Source organism: Pleurodeles waltl, chromosome 6 (assembly GCF_031143425.1).
Source record: "Pleurodeles waltl isolate 20211129_DDA chromosome 6, aPleWal1.hap1.20221129, whole genome shotgun sequence".
Lineage (NCBI taxonomy): Eukaryota > Metazoa > Chordata > Amphibia > Caudata > Salamandridae > Pleurodeles > Pleurodeles waltl.
The window spans coordinates 857,692,782-857,707,583 of record NC_090445.1 but is presented as its reverse complement, the minus strand read 5'-3'; positions in this window follow the sequence as shown (position 1 = coordinate 857,707,583).

Sequence of the window (14,802 nt, the reverse complement as noted above, 5' to 3'; positions counted from 1 at the left end):
AGTTATTATTGTTTTTGTGCAGAAAGCGACACCTTTTGGAAAACAAAAACAATCTTGAGAGGCATTTTCCTCTTTCTATATGTGCTGCAGGATGCAGCACACACAGAAGGAGGAAAGAAATAGGAGAAATAAAGATATTGCTCCTTGTTATGTCTCATCTGGGAAGGCATAGCATTTTCATGCATTCCCAAGTCTACCACTTATGGTAAATCTGGGAAAGCGCCAAAATCCATGGTTGGATACGTGGGAACACCCACGCTCCACCCATGGATTGCCTCCCTGAGTCAGAGTAAAACAAGGCAGCGATATGCATTGCCTTACCTCAGGTGGCCTTGCATGGCTTGATAAATCTCACTTAGGTTTTGGGTCACCCTCGAGAATGCATCTGGCCCATTTTCTAGTTTTCTAGTCCTGATGAATCTTTTTAGGAATTCCAAGGGAGTAAGGAGAAACACATCAATAGTTTCAATGAAATTACATTACAACCCATTCAGTCACACAGTGAATCTTAGAGGTTAAACTTCAAAAGGTTTATTACAAATTCAAAGCCAGACTTATGTAAATGAGTCTCAGAAACATACTATATATGTACAGAATCACCAAAGGCAAGTTAAAGCATTTAATCAGATTAAATTGTACAAGCATAAGGCATACCGTTCATTCAGTGGCGGGACACAAAAGATAAGAAAAAGTACTTGATGATCAGATTCAAATTTTTATATTTTCTTATCTAGTCAATGAAAACTAATTACATCTAATTACATCTAAATATGATAATTTAACTAAGGGAAAACCTAAAGATTTCTTTGATTACAATCAAAAGTGTCAGCATAACTGAAACCTCAGCAGAAGCTCTGCAAGAGAGCGATGTGGGTAACATAAAGCCACTTCAGTCAAAGTAAAGTAGAGAGATCTGTACCTAGTCAAAGGGTAAAGAGAATCTGCCTCACCTAACTAACTAAACACCACTTTAGACTTTGCCGAACTTTCATTATCACCAGTAATTTTTTCACCTGCACACAGCTGGGAATCTACAACTCCCATTAGGCTTTCATCTCATGAACCGAATATCAGAACGGCCTTAGTGTCCAGCAGCTCAGAGGGGAGTTCATCTTCATATCCTCCAGTTAGCACTTTTTGTCTTTGCCAACATACTCTCCCATACCCCTTTATCTCAAACCAACAACAGGACTTTCATTAACTGTAGATTTCTGCAGATGCACCTGCAAATAAAGAAAATGCAGCACAAGCAAAACTGATGGTTAAACATGGAAAAACATTTCAGGCCTTCTTAAGAATTCAATGCACATTCAAATACATAGCTATACATGCAATACTCTAAATAAGTACAGTATTGAGGAATAACTGTAATTATCTAACATTTAACTATGATACAATAATCCCAATACATTGTATATAAATACATACATGTGTTATTTTCTATTTGATAAGTGTCATTACAGGGCACACGTACACGTTTTTTACAATTCTACTTAGAAGTGCTCCCTGATTAATGTGATTTTGTGATTTTGATGCACCACGTTAACATGAACCATTTGAACATACATTATATATGTCATTGATTAAATGTTCATGTCACTTCTGGAATGCATAATGGCACAGTCAAGTATGTTCTCTCAACCCATCCTCCACAAAGATCTATTAAGTCATCACAAACGTATTCCTTTCTCGAATGAGTCCCACTAAAACCTTGTTGCTTTCATTAGCTTTCGCCTAGATTCTTCCAGATGCTTCAAATAATCATAATTTTTCCACTGACCATATTCCAACTCAACGTCCACTCTCTTCCTATTCCTGGCCTTCTCTCCCATCATTTGCTGAAATGTTTTGAATCCCACCATCAGAACTATTGCACATATGACAATATCCAACAACAGCTTCAAGATAAAACCTACAACTCCACTTCCTAAGTTTCCACACCATCTGCCTATAGCAGCAAACCCATCTGCAATTTCTTCCTATTCACCTGTAGCTTCTAATTCCTTCAAATTCTTTGTCAACTCAGGAATGTTTTGGATATACTTCTACAGGTCCTTACTCTTGTCCGGGATGTAAGTTCAGCATTGCTGAACTTTCAGCATCCAACTAACTCCTCTCTCTTTTACAAGTAAAAGATATAACACAGGTCTGTTCTGCAAAACCATAGATCTTATCCCTACCATCTCCGTGTTTACAACCAATAAGGAATTTGCTGTCCTAGTAGCTAATTTATCCACTGTTAGAGATCATTTTCTAATTTTCAGGTCTTCAAAATCACCTCTACAGATGGAATCAATGACCACAAATGTCTCCCACGACCGCTGAGGTACTAATGCCTCTATTTCTAGGTTTCATATCCCACACAGGATTCTCAAACTGCTCCATATGATGCATCTTCGGGAACACCATACCAAGGTAGCATATACCATGCCATCCCTTAAGTAATTTGAAATAGCCATACTGTCCACTAATAAAGTATACTCTGGGAATCACAGGATCTTACGCATCTAGAAAAAAACTCACTTTCTTCCAGCACTAGGTCTTTCGTCAGGGTCTGAGTTCGAGTCATTCACCACCAAAGGACAGGATTCGGTTGCTTCAGTTTCAACTGTGGTTTGCTCAAGACCTCCCTCAGACCGATCATGTGCTGTTTCAGACACTGTTTGAACCACGACAGTTTGAATGACCTGCTCCTGTCATCTCTCTGTCACCACTGGCACTTCTGGAACAAGTGCTGTCGCATCAGGGGGACATTCAACTCTGTGAGTATGAGAAGCATGAATCTATCTGGGGAGACCTCCACATTTCACAGCAGTTGTTGTAATTAGGATAACTTGGTATAGTCTGCACCAATGAGGTTCTAAACACGTCTTTCTTAAGTGTTTCTTCAACAAGACTCAGTTGCCAGGACTAGGGTCATGGCATTGATCCTGATGGGGAGGGGCTGTAGATGCTCAAACCCGATGAGACACTGAAAGCAGAACTTCAGCTAGCCCTTTAAAGTAGTAAAGGAGTATATAATCTGTAATGTTTGCAAATGCTTACGCAGGAATTGCTGGCAATCTCATCGCCCACCCCATAATGATCTTGTGGGGAGACAGTCTAATCTTATGATCAGGCACACTGCAAAGACCTATCAACACAGGAGGCAAAGCATCAGGCCATTTCAGAGATGTCAAAGCACACAATTTTGCCAGTCTGGATTTCAGTGTCCCATTCACCTGCTCAACAAGACCTGAAGCCAGCAATTTCTTCTCCACTTGCAATGATGCGCACAAACATCTCAGGAACTCAATATTAAACTGAGTACTGCGATCTGATTCTAGAGACGTTTAGAAGCCGAATCTAGGCATAAGCTCTCTCAACAGCAGTTTTGCTACAGTGAAACTATAATTTCTCCTGGTCTGTTAAGCCTCAACCCAACATGAGAAAAAACACACATTCACTAGGGCATATCTCAGCCCACTGCACATAGACATTTCAACGAAGTCCAACTGCATTCTGTTAAAGGGTCCTCTGACCTCCCTTTGTGACTCAGTGTTACTGCAGTTCTCTTTCCCACATTGTTCTGCTGACACACACACATCTATGACACAAAACTGCAGCCGTCAGTCTGAGCTTGGGATTAAACCACATTTGCCTAAACAACATCACCATAGTATCCCTACCAACATGAGCCGGACCATGAACATGCCTAGCCATTGGGGGTGACAAGCTGTTTGGCAACAGTGTTCTTCTATCCATCGAAACCCAAGAGTCATTATCTCTTTTGACACAACCTGCTCTAATCTAACTCTGCTGTTCCTCCTCTGACACTTCTTCCTGAATCCTCTTTAACTTTTCCCAAGTATCTGTTGTAGTCAAGAAAAGGTTGCAGCTGGTCTCATCCATTCCCACATTGATGTATTCTCCATTAAAAGTACAAACATTGTGAGCACAGTACTTTGGACTTCATCTGCATAATTTTTTCCTAATGTCACTTGATCAGACCCAGTACGATGTCCAGGTCTTTTGACCACAGTTCAGGTAAGTGTAATGCATCAAGGAGGTTTCTCACTTGGTCGCCATTCCAGATTGGGGATCCAGATGACATCATAAACCCCTCTGGGACCATAGTTGTCCAAAGTCATGAACAACACCAAAGCCATACTGACTATCAGTAAAGATAGTCACTTTCAGTTGATCAGAAACACAGCATGCCCTAGTAAGAGCAATCAATTTGGCCACTTGTGCAGAGAATGTTCCTCCTGAAATAGTGCAGACAGCTTAAGCTGCTTTCAAACTTCATCCACTGTCTCGTAAACATGAACATCAACATAGAGCATAAAACTAGATGCAGGTAATGGCTCATCTCATATGTCTGGTCTCAGTTTGGTGCATAGCTCAGTAACATCAAGACAATTATGGTCCGCTTCGCATTCATCATCTTTTTCATGATAAGGTACAGCTAACAATGTCGAAGGATTTAGAACACCACAGTGCTTGACAGTTACATATTCTGCTGCAAGAATGACTTATGCTTGAAAAGGTGGCTACTCATTCTAATCCTTGTCAACAATGACTCCAGTGAATGGGGAACATACACAGTTAATGGGTGGCCCATAACTATATTATTAGACCTCTCTATGCTGACACTGCCCGCTGCTACGTCTTTAGGGCAGTCAGGCAGTGCAAAAGCTACAGGATCCAGTGTAGTGGTGAACTAAGCCACAGGCCTTTTGGCATTGCCATGCATTTGTCTAAATAGTGCCAGAGAGCAGTCCTTCCTCTAACTGCAGAAAAGTGCAAATTACTTATTGTAATTAGGCATTCAGAGTCCTGAGGCATGACAGAGACTTTCTCTCAGCTCTAGGAAGGCAATTAAGCGATCAGACACATCCTTGTGTGACAGCCTCTGTAAAGGTTTGGTCACTAGGGAAAAGTTGATTATCCATTGGGGACAGTAGCCCACCATGCCCAAAAACATCCTTTCTCTCTGCGTGGTTGGCGGGTTCATTTTTAAAATAGCTGAAATTCTCTATTGTGACACTTTCCTCCCTCCTTCTTCAATGTGATATCCAGGATATTGAATCTCTTTTTGATAGTACTGCAACTTTCCTGGGGATACTTCATGTCCATTCTCAGCCAGGTGGTTCAACTGAGCAATAGTGTCTAGTTTGCAAGCTTCTTGGGTATGCAACACCACTGATAGGGTGTCAATATTTAGCATCAGAAGTGAGTTACAAGGCATGACCAGGGGCTCTAGATTTCTCTTAAGAATGTGGTGGAAATTGGAGGGACTCTCAGTGTACGCCTGTGGGACTCGGCACCATGCCAAAACACAATTTCCGCGCCAAAATGCTAAGAGGAACTGACTGTCCTCATATGACACTATTGAGAAGAAGGCTTGGCAGAAATCAATGACTGTGAACCACTCAGCCTCACATGGAATCTGAAACAATATCACAGCTGGATTTGGTTCCACTGGACAACAAGGAACAACAATGTTGTTCACACTTCACAAGCCCTGTACAATCCTGTACTTCCCACTCGGCTTCTGCAGTCCAATGATGAGAGAATTGCAAAGACTGCTCATAATTTAGTTAAAGATTCCCTGCCGCGTCATAGACTTGATCACTGGAGTTATCCCAGCAATTGTCTCAGATGTCACATTATGTTGATGTGATCTTGGGTACTCAACATTTAGCTTGACAATAATTTGGAAAGGCTCAACACCTTTAATGAGTCCAAAATCGTTTCCAGAAAAATCTCACATTTCAGATTTAACTGTATCTTTCGGCTCTGGTGATAAGTCATCAACAGTCAACAAGGTGAACAAGTACTGTAAGAACGATCAATCAGCAATTTATAGGCAACATCCTCATCATGAGACTGTATCTCTATGCCTATCAGCGTACAATAGATGATGCAGTTCAATTTGCAGAGAAGATCACTTCCCAGGAGTCTCATTCCACTGGAATCACATACCACAAATTGGTGAGTCTCTTCAATAGACCCAATTTTCACTGGTATTGCTGCAGTTTCTTGTGTTGTCATATGTTTGTTTGCCATTCCTACAACTTGGACCAATTTTCTTGAAAGGGGTAGGTTTGGGACTTCTAGTGTTCTCTAAGTAGCATGAGTAGCAACAGTTTCAACCAAAAATGAAACGGGGTGGCCATTCACTTCACCATCCACGAATGGACCACACTGGTCTACCTCTAAGACTGCGCCAAGTATGCAATCTTCCTCCCCTCTCAGGCACCATCAGGCTGACTGATCAAAATCATAGCTCTCACGCATATCAAATATGGGAAACTGTTGGAAAGGATTATTATCCTGAATTATGTTTGTGTTCATATTCAGATTTGAAAGTAGCATAGGACCATTAGCATTCTGCAGTGGCATCAGGGTTGTGGAACCTACATCACTGGAGCATGTGGCATGTTAAAATTGTGCCCTCTCTCTGTGCATTCTGCATTTGTGCAGGGTTATTAATCTGAGATGGCAGAAACCATGAATTTTGTTATCTGATTAACTGGATTAAGACTACATTCCCTCTTCCAAAGTCCCAACTTGTTAATGATGTGACAAGGGGATGCCTTTTTCGGACTATTGACATCCATTCCAGTACTGGGATCAATTGGAACTCTTCAACATCTATACTGCATTTGTTTCAGTCCCTGCTTATACACACCTTGCACGGCACCAAAATTCCCTATAAATGGTTGAATATGACTACTTCCTTGAGCCACTTTCATCTGAGCAGTCATCAACTTTTGCTTTAATTTCTTCTGATTCATCTCAAGTTGATCGCAGTTTTTTGCGTATCTCAAAATCACGTCAACTGATTTGTTCTGCAAACAAATCAAATGCTGCTGAAAAATCATAGTACTTTCAGGTCTCAATCCTGTCACAAACCTTGTCACAAAATGTCCCCTATCCTCAGTCTCAAGCGTCTCCATTCCACAATACTGCTTGAATGCCTATAATAATCTCTCATAGTAAGCATGAATCGATTCCTTAGGTTCCTTAGTTATTCTATCAATCTTAATCCAATCCATATCTTAGGGTGGTACTTTGGACTTTAAAATGTCATAACCTGTTGATACTTTTTCATCACCAAAGGTGAAGGACCATTCGTCACTAAGCTTCTTGGCTTCTCTGATTTAGGCCACTGAACAGACACCTTACATTCCTCCCACAAATCACTCAGAACCACGATATCAAATGGTGTTCAAGTCAACGCACGACTCCTGTGATGTTTTCACAAACCTCTCAACCGGCCTATACCACTCCACTGGCTTTTTTCTCAACTTTGGGAAATCATTAGTAAATGATGAAAGATCACTTCTGCTCCAAGGCGCATGCACATTCATATCTGATTTTGTGCTCTATGTTATGCACTTCTCTCAACAAAAAGTTTCTTGTACCCCCCTCTACTAAAGGAGGTGGTTCCCCAGGGAATTTCAATGAATCTTCCTTCTTTGCCCATCAAGTTTCTCACTTGTCTAATTCATTCCATATGTTGAAACAGTTCTTTAATTTGAGTTTTTATCCCTGGAATTCTCATATCAATTATGTCTTTGTTGTTAAAATACACCAAATAACTTCTTTGCAAAACGTTGGTCTTATTCAAATGCACCTCATACCTTTGGGCTAACTCCTCCAGTTTATCATGAACTTGTCCTACACATGTAGTTATGTCCTTACACATGAATACGAGTTCACTCTCATGAAAAGTGACTAAGCTGTCCAATTCAAAATTTTCATTAATCATCTTATCCAAGTCTCATTTCAGTTTCATCACATCCACCAAATTCTCCCTTGGTGGTGACTAAATTGTTCTCTAACTCAACTCGTTACTCACTCTTTCTCTTGAAGGGGTACCATCATTGAAAGCCTTTGCCTACTCATCTACTTCCTTGACACTAATAGTTTGTGTTACCACAGGAACTTTGGACACATTCCCATTTCCCTGTGCATTGCTGCTAAGATTTAAAGGTGGTTCTCATATAGGTGTTCCAGTAGTTGGCATTTTCTAATAAATACCTACAAAGTACACCCTGAGAGATTCAAAACTGAATCTGCACTTGCCACACATGGAGTACTTGAATGCATTTGAACTAATGGAACAAATTCTCTAGGACTTTCTGCAACTCTACTTGACCCAACAACTGCACTGGAACAGCCAAATTATAAGTTTCTTTTCCTGGGCCTCAGATAATAACACACCCAAAATACTATCTGCAGGATCACTGTCACTGATTTCACTCATCATCTGGTTTCTTTTTATTTCCCTCTTTTTGTTTCTTGTCCCCTTTCTTTTCCTTCTCTCCCTCAATAGCTTTGCTCATCAAAGACTGATGTAGTCTAACTCCCTCCATCATAACAACTCTCCACCTTTTCTGTTTAGCATCCCATCTAGCATCCACATATTTGTGCACAACTCTTTGGCCTCTACCCTGATATTTTTATTTCTCTCCAGCATGAGCAGCATGTGCCCAAGCGTTGTTATGCAGGTCTAGGGGGTGGTTTCGTCTCGTACAACACCCTCCTCAGATTGGCAATATTTCTCAAATTGAATGTGCCATATCATGGAATCCTCGATACACCTCTTTGTCTGTGATCTTGTGCCATTGACTAAGCCAAACATGTGTGGAGCCCTATGTTTAGCGCCATATAATGACCTTCAGTATCTTTGGGGGGTGTCTTCTTCCTTTCTCCTCCAAACAAATCTTGCATGACTTTAAAATATTTCATTATTGCACCAATCGAATATCAGTAATCACAATAATAATTTGTTTCGAATCAGAAAATAATGTTGTGTCCCCAATCCTGTGTTCCGGAACAACAACTAATCACAGTGCAACCCCTTATGATGTTTTCAACCAAGAGCAGCACAGCAACACACCAACCAACCAATACCAGCACAGCACACTGTGTAAGTAAATCTCGCTCCTCGCAGTGGTTCACCCTCTTTTACAATCTGCATTTACACACGCTCCTCAATATAATACATGTATAACAAAATTCAGGGCAATAACCTTTGTCTGCTCCACTAAAGAATCAAAAGTTTAGAATCACACAAGAATTTCCAAACACTTTTGATGGAACCTCGACCTTCTAGGTATCATCCAAATCAGTGTAGGTTCACTCTGCACATTAAGATCCATTATACCAATCATCTCACATTCACACTAAGATAAGTCCCTATCTAAATTGTGCCGATGTTGATGACGTCTCACCACTAACACCACCAAACTTAGCAGACAATTACAAAATGGTGTATTCTACACCTTGTAATACTATCACAGGATCATAGGCCACATCTGAAATGATAACCTCTTCAAGTTCTTGTCTAATCACCACACTGAGGCAACATTCAAAACATCTCCCCAAAACACTGTTTAAATAAAAAAACACCACAAACTAAAGGTATACCACTGCAATTCGTGACCCTATTAATACTCACTCCTCCATTGCTGATACAGCTCTCTTCCAAATCTCCAAAGATCTAACAATCCTCCAAAGTCTGGATATGGACACTAGGGACTGGGCTCTGGGGACTAACTAATCTAGAAAACAAGGTTCTAGCTCTCCTTACTTTGAGGGCCTAACCATCCTACAATGCTACCATCTGAGACTACATCTGGCACAATTTGCTAGTTTTTCTAGTTCCGATGAATCTTTTTAGGAGTTCATAGGGGTAAGGAGAAACACATCAATACTTTCAAACAAATTACATTGTAACCCTTTCAGTCACACATTGAATCTCGGAGGCAGAAATTGAAGTTGAAAGGTTTTGTTACAAATTCAAAGCCAGATTTGTGAAAATGAGTCTCAGGAACATACTACTGTATATAAGTACAGCATCACCAAAGGCGAATTAAAACATCTACTAAGATTAAATCAGACAAGCATAAGGCATACCAATAATTCAGTGGAAGAAATACAGACGGTAAGAAAATGTACTTGATAATTGGAGTACAACTTTCCATTCGCCTGTCTAATCATTGAAAACTAATTAATTCTAAATATGATAATTAAACTAAGGGAAAACCTAAAGATTTCTCTGCAAAGGTAGGGAATAGGATTATAATCAAAAGTGTTGGCGTAACAGTACCTCAGTAGAAGCTCTGCACGAGAGAGATGTGGGTAGCATAAAGCCACTTCAGTCAAAGTAAAGTAGAGAGATCTGTACCTCTGAGCGTCCTCTCTAGTCAAAGTGTAAAGGGAATCAGTAAATAGAATCTGCCTCACCTAATTACCTAAACACCACGTTAGATCTTTGACGTTAATATTGCCAGCAATTTTCTACCTTCAGCACACAGTTTGGAATCTAAAACTCGCATTAGGCTTTCATCTCATGAACTGAAAATCAGAATGACCTTGGAAGCCTATGCATCCTAGAGCTCAGATGGGAGTTCATCTTCATATCCTCCTGTTAGCGCTTTTCGTCTTACCAACATATCCTTCCATATCCTTGCTGTACTCTGACCTTTAGTAGAGCCTCTCGTGTCACAAAGGTCATCAGAATATGACAGTTTATGTTTTATGTTAATCGTAGTCTTAATATCTATACCTAGAAAGATGCATTGACACTCACTTTAAATGTGCACTTGCTTGTATTTCAGAGTTCCACTTAGGTCTCATTTGAATTAAAACATATGTTATAGGGGTAAAACTGATGTTATAATGTATTTTAGACTGTAGATTAACAGTACATATAGAACAATATTGAATTTCTAGCGATTGGGAAATGATTAATGAGTTTAAAAATATGTGCAAAAGTGAGAGAAATGCAATTCTCTGCAGTACCTAATGAAATGCAGTAACAAACCTTTCCTGTTTGAACTGAAGCGTATTATTCATATTAATGAAATATTATTAATGCTTTATTTATAAGTTTGCATATTATATGTGTTCTGTTAAAACATATAAATTAAATGCATTTTATGATTACTTTGTGTTAGCATGAGTAGGGCCTGCTGAAGCTTGTAATTTGTGATTGCGCTAGAAATTCTGATTCATTTTCTAACATGAACTTTCTTTTAGGTTATGTTCTCATGAGAAGCTTAGCTAGTTTGTTAATAGACTCTATTGTTTAAGTATAGAGAGAATGTAGCGTAGTGTCCTTGACGGTCGAATGTTTTGAACATGGACTGGTTTCATATGCACTTGTTTAAAATTTGTGTGGAGTCACACAGATGGAAAATGTTTCCATGACAGACCTGGGAAGAAATTGAATTGTTTCAATTTGGAGTCATATGAATAGTTTCCATTGAATGATGCCCATTTAAAGTGACATGAACTGATGCCTTTGATGAATCAGAATGCTTTGTGAATTCTAAAATATTGATGGACATTTGAACATTGGAGCAGTCCTAAACAGTCCTGAGCAATCCCCAGATGCCGTCCTGATGCTTGCTGATCCTAATGCTTTGCTGGTGAAGATTCCCTGAATGCTGTGTTCCTTGGAGAGGTATCTCCCTCTATGCAATTGCCCCTTGAATTGCCTTTTTATATTTAGAAATCATTTTAATTTCCCTTTCAGAAGACTCTTGACCAAGCTTTTGATATGGTGGCTGTGGCAGTGGGTGTGGCGATAATAAGGACTAGAATGCTTGAGTGGGTGAGAATCAGTGATTTTATTTAAAGTTCTTTAAAGATATGTGAATTGATCAAGCATATATGGGTGGTGTGCTCTTCATAATAGGATGTCTCTTATCTCTTTTCCAGGTCCCCTCTTGACTGGCGAAGATATTCTTCTCGGGCTCCCAGACGTACCGAAAAGAAGAGGAACGGAGATATGGGTAAGTCGGTATGGTATAGAGGTAGACGTCTTATTAATAGTATACGAGAGAGAAAGACACAGAGAGAAAGAGAGAGAGAGAGAGAGAGAGAGAGAGAGAGAGAGAGAGAGGGTGAGAGAGAGAGAGAGAGAGAGAGAGAGAGAGAGTGAGACCCATTCGGAAATTGTGTTGTTTGAAATCAGTGTGTGCAGGAAACAATCACCTCTTAGTGTCCTCTTAGAACTAGTTTTCTGTCCCCGGGTGCTCTTTAAGTCTTGTTGAGTAGTGCTCTTTGGTTCTGTATTTTACTCTTTTCTTATGGTTGTCTTATTTCCTCAGACTCTTCTTTCAGCTTATTACTGCCCTTTTCTCCTCCCCCTCCCTCTCCAGATTCCCCCTCCCGTCTCCCTGTAATATCTCTCCCCTCCCCTCTCCTGCCGTCACTCTCCACTTTTCTTTTAATAGAACTTGTCCTTTACAAAGAACCGTACCTTGGTTAGCCACGTCCCTCCTGGGACGTGGCGGAGTTTGCGTCTTTCGGCTCTTCTCTCGGTCCTAGCTTGGTTGTTTGCCTCCAGGGTGTCCTCGCTGTTCCGGTTTCTACTGAGGTCTTTTTATCCTTTGCTTCCTCTTCGTTCGTCTCCTTCGGCGTTTCCTCCTTGTTCTGCGCGCCGTGCGCGAAGTCCGCTGTCGTCTTCTATCTGTTCGGGAACCCGGATATCCGGGTTCCCTGGGATGTTTCTGGCGTCCCTGTCGCCATGGTATCCGGGCGTGGTGTCGTCTACGTAGCAGAATCGGGACACCGTTCCCGATTCTGTGAAGCTGGGAGCGGGAATATCCGATAACCGGCTACAGTGGCACTTTTTAGTTCTTTTTCTTTTGTTTAACTTAGGTAGTGCTCTGTAGTTCAAGATTATCTTTTTCCAAATTATTTTGCCCTTTTTATGCTTTTTGTATTTTGCCCGCAGGTGTTCCTCCCCACACATGAATTTCCTTGATTTGGTTTTTGTGGGGGCGGTCTATGCCCAGCCAAAAACTGTTGAGTCTGCTAATTTGAATTTACTTGATTGCTAACTTTGAGCAACATAATTTTTCTGTAACTCAGATGTTCCTATTGATGTTATGCATTATTCTTCTTGAATGCTTAGTTTTATTAATGTTAGTTCGCCTAAAACTATTTAGACGCCTTGGTCAACCTTGGTGAGTATGTACCTTTACATTTGTTTTTGCACATTGTTTACATGACATTGAGCTTCTGTTTGTCATAAATTCTTCACTTTATTTTTTGATTGGAGTTTACCTTCCACAGCCACATTGGTCATGGTGTTTAAATTGTTTGGGGTGATATTAAAATTCTGTTTGATGGTTCTATCACACTACTTACTGGGTCCAAAGATTCATCTGCCTCAAAGAGCATTGATTCCTGTAAAGGATGAAAATGCTTTAACACCCCTTTATCTAAAACCAAAAACAGGTGGTTAATTAACTGTAGACTTGTGCAGACACACCTGCACTTAAAGAAAATGCAACATGAGCAAAACTTCATGTTGAAGGTTAAACATGGAAAAACATTTCAGGCCATCATAAGTCAATTTAACATTTAACATAGAATTCAATTTACATTTGAATACATAGCTATATGTGCATCGCTCTTCATAAGTACATTAATTGATGAATAACTGTAATGATATAACGTTTAACTATGATACCATTATCCCAATCCCTTGAATATAATTGCATACATGTGTTATTTTCCAGTCGAGAAGTGTCATTACAAAACACACATATACGATTTCTGCAACTCTACTTATAAGTGCACCCTGAATAATGTGATTTTCGATGTACCACGTTAACATGAATACATTTGAACACACATTATATATGTTATTGATTAAATTTTCATATCACTTCTCGAACGCATAATGACACAGCCAAGTATGTTCTCTCAACCCATCCTCCACAAAGATCTATTAAGTCATCACAAACATATTCCTTTCTCGAATGAGTCCCACTAAAACCTTGTCGCTTTCATTAGCTTTTGCCTAGATTCTTCCAGATGCTTCAAATAATCATAATTTTTCCACTGACCATATTCCACCTCAACGTCCACTCTCTTCCTATTCCTATGTTCTCTCAACTAATGATTCATATATAGACAAAATAGCATTATGGGTACGGTTTATTGATGACCTGTTTGTCATTTGGCATGGGTCACAGGAAGAATTTGAGGCATATTTTTCAAATTTAAATATGAATGATATAGGATTACAATTCACGTGTTAAATGAGCAAAACTTCAATTGACCTTTTGGATATTACTATTTATGTTGAGAATGATAAATCTGAAACAACAGTTTTTCATAAGGAAACTGCAACTAATAGTATATTACATGGAAAAAGCTTCTACCCAAAACCTTTAATAAAGAGCATCCCATATGGTGAATGAATTAGGATGCGAAGAAATTGTTCTAGTGAAAAGGAAGTACAGTTAAAATACAAAGAAACTATACAAAGGTTCAGAGAAAGAGGATATAATCAAAAAATCTTATGTAAGAATTTAGAAAGAGTGAAAACGATTAATCGTGATGATGTATTATTTTCAAAGCATTCCAATATAAGAGAAAATAAATCAAATGAGAACAGTATAAGAATCGTAATGAATTACACTAAGAAAAGTGGTTTGATAAGGAACATCTTATGCAAACATTGGCATGTTATATCCAGGGATCCAGATTTGGGACCCAAAATGGGCTCAGGGCCGATAATTACATATCGGAATGCACCGTCAATAAAAGACTACAAAGTGAGAAGTCATTTATCCTTAAAAAGCCTACAAAATGGGCTAGTAGAACAACAGCAGGGATTTGTCAAATGTAATAATTGTAAAACTTGCAAAATTGGAAAGTCAACGAAATTAGTGAAAATGTCTAATGGGGTTGAAACGCACATCAAACATAGAATAACTTGTAATACTAAATTCACTGTATATGTGATTGAATGCCACTATGGCTTAAAATATGTGGGCAGTA